We start from the raw sequence: 6000 nt of genomic DNA, 5'->3' as shown, positions 1-6000 counted from the left end.
GGTCCAGTCCTCTGTGGCGAAAAACGGCAGACAACATACTCCTATAACCCTTGATTGTAGGAACTGCCAATTTCTGCACATTTCTTAGATAGAGTAAGAAATCTGCTATCTGATTCACAGAGGTCGTGGAAGAGGAAATTCCTTCCTTTTTTGCACCATGCCCTGAAGGAGGACCACTTAGACTGGTAGACAGCTCTTGAAGAGGCTCTTCGAGCATTAGCGATTGCTCTCGCAGCTGCCTTTGAAAAGCCTCTCGCTCTGGCCAACTTTTCGATAGTCTGAACGCAGTCAGAGCCAGAGCGGAGAGGTTTCGGTGAAACCTTTTGAAGTGAGGCTGTCTGAGTAGATCTCTCCTCCAGGGCAACGTTCTTGGGAAGTCCACAAGGAATGTCATGACCTCTGTGAAACATCTCTTGCTGGCCACATTGGGGCAATCAGTAGTCAACCTTGTCCCTTCTGAAGCTGCGAACTTCCTCATTACCTCCCCCATGATCTTGAATGGGGGAAAGGCGTAAAGATCCAGGTCTGTCCAGTTCCAGAGCAACGCGTCCACTGCAATTGCCCCTGGATCCAGAACCGGGGAGCAATACAGAGGAAGCCTCTTCGTCCTCGATGTAGCGAACAGGTCTACTAGAGGACGTCCCCACAATGTCCATAATTGTTGACAGACTTCCTGGTGCAAGGTCCATTCTGTTGGTAGAATCTGATTTCGTCGACTGAGAAGGTCCGCCCTGACATTCTGAACCCTGCCACGAATCTTGTCAGGATCTTGATGCGCCTTGCGTCTGCCCATAGCAGAACTTCCTTCGCCAGGCGAAAAAGGATCTGGAGTGAGTTCCTCCCTGATTCTTTAGATACGCAAGGGCTGTGGTACTGTCTGAGTTGACTTGAACAACCTTGCTTGACAGTTTGTCTTCGAAGAACTGCAGCGACAGGAATATCGCTGCCAGTTCCTTTACATTGATGTGCCAGGCTACCTGTTCCCCTCTCCAGGAGCCTGACACTTCCTCCCCCCCTAGTGTTGCTCCCCAACCGGAAATGGAAGCGTCTGAGAACAACACTAGGTCGGGGCTCAGAAGATTTAAGGAGAAGCCCTCTCGTAACTTCTGAGGGTCGAGCCACTATCTTAAGTGGACTTTTACCTTGTTGGAGATCCTTAGGATCGCATTCAGTCCTCTTTCGACGTCCATTCTTCCGCAAGGGAAAAATTGAAGAGGCCTGAGGTGCAGTCTTCCCAGCGAGACAAACTTTTCTAGCGAGGAAATGGTGCCCAGCAGACTCATCCACTCCCTCACCGAACAAGCTTCTCTCTCTAGGAAGGCTGCGACTTTCTCTAACCCAGTCGCTGACGTTCCTGGGATGGAAACGCGCCCGAAAAGCCACTGAATCCATCTGAATCCCCAGATACACGATGGACTGTGTCGGGGTCAGATGCGACTTTTTCGGAGTTGACCCAAAAGACCCAGAGACTTTGCTAGGGCTAACGTAAACTGAAGGTCCTTCAGCACTTCTGCCTCGACGACGCTCTGATCAGCCAATCGTCGAGGTAGAGGGATATCCTGATCCCTGACGAATGGAGCCACTTCGCTACATTCCTCATTATCATTGTGAAAAACCATCGGGCCGTGCTGAGAACCGAAACAAAGGGCTCTGAATTGCCAAACCTGTTGTCTAAGACGAATCTCAGGTACTTCCTTGAAAGAGGGTGGACGGGGACGTGGAAGTACGCGTCCTGCAGGTCCAGAGACACCATCCAGTCGCCAGGTCTCAAGGCTCCCAGCACCGACTGAGGCGTCTCCATTTTGAATTTGATCTTTTCTACAAAAAGATTGAGCCTGCTCACATCCAGGACTGGGCGCCAACCTGACGACTGCTTCGGCACTAGGAAAATCCTGTTGTAGAAGCCCGGTGACTCCAGGTCCAAGACTTGTTCCACCGCTCTTTTTTCGACCATCTGGTCTAACAGATCGAAAAGAATACTTTTCTTCTCTCCCTGATAAGATGGAGAGAGGTCTCTGGGAGTTGATGTTAAAGGAGGAGGATGTAAAAAGGGGATCTTGTACCCCTGCTCTACTATCTTGAGAGTCCAAGGATCCGCCCCTCTTTGCCTCCATGCCTCCGCAAAGAATTTCAGTCTGGACCCGACTGCGTCTGAAGGACGAGATCTTCATTTGGTGGTTTTGGGTTTGAATGAAGCTCTTCCTTTCAGTAAAATAGGCAACAAAATGTTGTTTTATTGTGCTGATTACAACTGCAATCTTGAGTAATGATCCAAAAACGTTACATACATACGCTAACATTGTTCAAATGATTGCTGGGAAGGCTGGGAAAGATGATTTTCATCACTGATCAAAACCTGTACATCCCACGGTAGCCGCCATATTGGATTTCAAAACTGCCTTGAAAACATATTTTACGAAGAGCGTCACATGCTTATTTTAGTTCATATGGGGCTTTCATATATCACATTATGTTGACGAAACTTCAATCTTTTGAATGGTATGCTTGGAGTTGTAATTGTATTCTTGTTTCACCATTTAAATATCGAGTGAATACCTAAGACCTGAAAAACCGTGATAAGGGTTGGTAGTCGCTGGTTTTTCCCCCTATGGCCGTTAAATTCTTGAACAAGGTGGTTAGGCCCAGGTTTCAGATTGAGGGGTGGCATGAGGTGGGCATTAAGGTAATGTAAAGGACCTCAGGTTTGTACAATTTATTGATATACCTAGGTACAAACCCTCAGTCCTTTACATACTAGGTAAATGAAGACTCACTGATTGGTGGGAGGAATGTGAGTGAGCCTCTAGAACTGACTGGAGTTCTGCACACCTAGGGTAGGTATTCCTCCTGGTCATAAGAGCTAGGAGTAGTGCCCTGCCTCTGACAACTTGATACCTAGGTAGTAGCTACAGCTAGTACCTATAGGTACCTAAGGAGCTGTATGATCAAGAGTCAGACAGACTTCTGGGCCTTTTCGAAATGAGTGAGGAACTCATAAAAAAAGGGGTTGGGAAGAATAGGTATTTAGAGTCGGAGGCATTAGGTAATGCAAAGTTAGATATGGGAAAGGTTTGCATTTACCTAGTAGCTAGCTAGTATACTACCTAGGTATACCTAGCTACTAGTACCTACTATTGCCAGTCTCCTTCCTAGAGGTAGGAGCGGGATTGCTTCTATGATTTTGATATGAAAAATATTAAAGAAAATCAGTAAGCTTACCGCATCAATAGCCCGACCAACAAGCGTAAGTTCGAGTCCTGTCCTCAAGACCTCAACCCACGATACTTTACTATTTATTTGTAAAGTAGCGGCAACTATTTATTTGTAAATAATGTTGCCGCAACCTGAAGTAGTAGTAGCAGGCGGGATATATCTTTGAAATGGCTCCCTTGCTTGTTTTATTCCTGCTTTATTTGAGTTTCTTCTCTTCCTTCTTCTTTTAGAATTTCTTTCCCATTTTCTACTTCCTCCCTCAGTAGATCTACCAATAAGAGTATATTAGCTACCAATTCATCTTTATTTTCCTGATATGGTTGCTGCGGAAAACTATATCTATTTCTAATCTCATTGTACGCTGGACAGTAACGTAGGAAATGTTCTAAATTTTCATTTTTTTTCCTCACAGCACAAAAATCTTATATCGTCTCCTTTTATCCTATTTCTATCATTTAATCCTAGTGTACCTAGTCTGGTCCTACTTATCAGCATTGTTTTTTCAGTGTTGTCATACCAGATTTCTTCTCTTATAGTTTTCTGTAGATTCTTAATGTTGTATTTTCAATAATTTCTTTTTGCCATATTTTTCTGTCCCAGTTGTTTATTATTTCTTTCAACTGTTTGACTTTAACTGCTTCAATCTTACTTAAGTTTATGTTTAGTTCTTTCATGTATTCTTTTACTTGCATTATCCAGGAATTTTTCTTGTTTTCATACTGATCCATGGTTATCTCATATGGGAGCCTATTTCCACAACTCTCAAGTGTATGTTTCAGGTAGAATAGTTTATTCTTCATATCTCTTGAGTGACAGGAAGAGACCACTATTTCAGATCTTAACGAACAACTTGCCGTGTGACGCTTTCAAAATTGTTCAATATACTTGATTGTCTATCTTCCGAAATTCATTTATAGTTTTCTTGTCAAGTTTCATGACTTCCATGGCAGACATGAAGGATGGCATCGATAATCCTTCCCAATACAATTTTCTTATTTTTACCCTGCTACAGCTTTTTTTTTTTATGACTGCATTAGCCATATTTTCCATATGCTTTGCTTTAATTTGAGCCCTTTTTATCTGTTCTCTGAAGCAGTCATTCATGTTGTTCGTTGTCACTCCTAGGTATTTAATCTGTTTAACTATATAATATAAAATATAGTCATTCAGCATGGTCATTCTGTGGATAAAGTCAGAGCCAATGAGTACGTAAACAGCACTCAAAAATATCACCAAGAAAGTGTATTATAAGCCTGAACAAGCTGTCAATAGGGATGAAACCGGCTTATTTTGGAAGCGAATGCTGTCTCAAACTTTAATGATGAAGGAAGAACTAAAGTGCCAGTATTTAAAGCCCAAAAAATCACCGCGGCCATTCCATTGAGGAGTGAGAGATGTGTATTTCTGGTGATAGAAGCACACTCTCGACGTGGTTCGGAAGTCACGTAAAGCCGTTGGTCCCGTTGCTGAATAACCAATGGTTCCATGCAACGTAAAAACACCATACAAGCAAGAAACCAAAAAATCATCGATAGTTCTACCTACGACATTCAAGGTATCACCTCCCCATAGATTATTATGGGCATTAAAATCTCCCAGTTGTAAGAAAGGAGGAGGTAGTTGATTAGCTAGTGCCTGAATGTCATTCAAAGTAATCTCTGACCTAGGTGGGAGGTAAATAGAACAAATAGTAATCTCTCTTTCAAAGCATGCTCGAATGGCAACTGCTTGTAGGTTTGTGTTCAAAGGAACACTTGTATATTTTTTTAACAATAATTGAGCTCGATCACCATCTCTGGGGTTCATCATATACATTCCATAATTTAATCCTGGATTGTATAATGAGTCGCCTAACTTAGTTTCTTGAAGGCAAACTACATCTGGATCATGATGGTTCAATAATAATTTTAAGTCTTCAGAACGAGTCATAAGGCCATTGCAATTCCATTACAAGATATTAAATTGGAATTTTAGCTGTGATTCTTGTGCCCAGCCAAGTCATTATTTAGCTGGGTTTTCAAAGTAACACAGCTGAATGTTCTTGGATTTGAAAGTCTCTTAAGTCTGGTGCCTGGGAGACTTTTCTTTTTATTGAATGATGGGGAGTTTGAACATTTTTCTTGCATATCCTGTTTGTTCAGTTTGAGACTAGATTTATCCAAATTTTTATCTATATTTAAGGAGTCGGTATGTTTTCCCTCCACTTCAGAAGTAGCTGTTTCTGCACATGATTGAGGGGATTGGGAGAGGTCGGTCATACTTAAATTTGAGCAGGACTGAGACATCTTTTCCAATGGCTGTGAGGTTGATAATGGCTTAAAGGGGTCATGTAGTGCATTGAATCTGTTGGAAATTTGAGTTTTAAACTCTATAGGAGAGGATGTTCTACATTTCTTTGACTTTGGGGGTGACTGAAAACTGTCATAAGATTTGTTAAGATATCCTTTAGATTTTATTCTCTCTTTGGGCTTAACAGTTGAGCTCAACTCCGAGACATTATTATTATTTTTTTTAATTTAAGCAGCCACTTCCGACTAAGTCCAATCAGCTGCTTAATGAAGATAAATCTGTTAAATATATTATATTAAATAGTAAATATTTTTAAAGTCATTTAGTTTTAAAAAATAAATAGATAAAACATTACTGTACATATTTAAAACAAATGTGTATGAATAAAATTATTTATACATATTTTAATATATCTGTATCTAATAAAATTATTTATACATGTTTTAATAGATCTTTATCTGTTAAAAATTTTAAGATCTTGCAAACACTTGAGTCGTC

General features: G+C 41.4%; 1 protein-coding gene across 1 annotated transcript in view; it reads right to left on the bottom strand.

Annotated features, from left to right (window-relative positions):
• LOC135210942 (zinc finger protein OZF-like) overlaps window positions 1–3461 on the bottom strand; it is a 13047-nt gene extending 9586 nt beyond the window's left edge. Inside the window, exon 1 of the mRNA XM_064243915.1 lies at window positions 3220–3461. The gene's annotated coding sequence lies outside the window, so the exon portion shown is untranslated. The remainder of the gene's footprint in view (window positions 1–3219) is intronic.
• Between the last annotated feature and the right edge of the window lie 2539 nt (window positions 3462–6000).

The sequence above is a fragment of the Macrobrachium nipponense genome, chromosome 4 (assembly GCF_015104395.2).
Source record: "Macrobrachium nipponense isolate FS-2020 chromosome 4, ASM1510439v2, whole genome shotgun sequence".
NCBI classification, from domain to species: domain Eukaryota; kingdom Metazoa; phylum Arthropoda; class Malacostraca; order Decapoda; family Palaemonidae; genus Macrobrachium; species Macrobrachium nipponense.
Note: the sequence above shows the minus strand (reverse complement) of the source record. Positions and strands in the feature narration are given on the sequence as shown.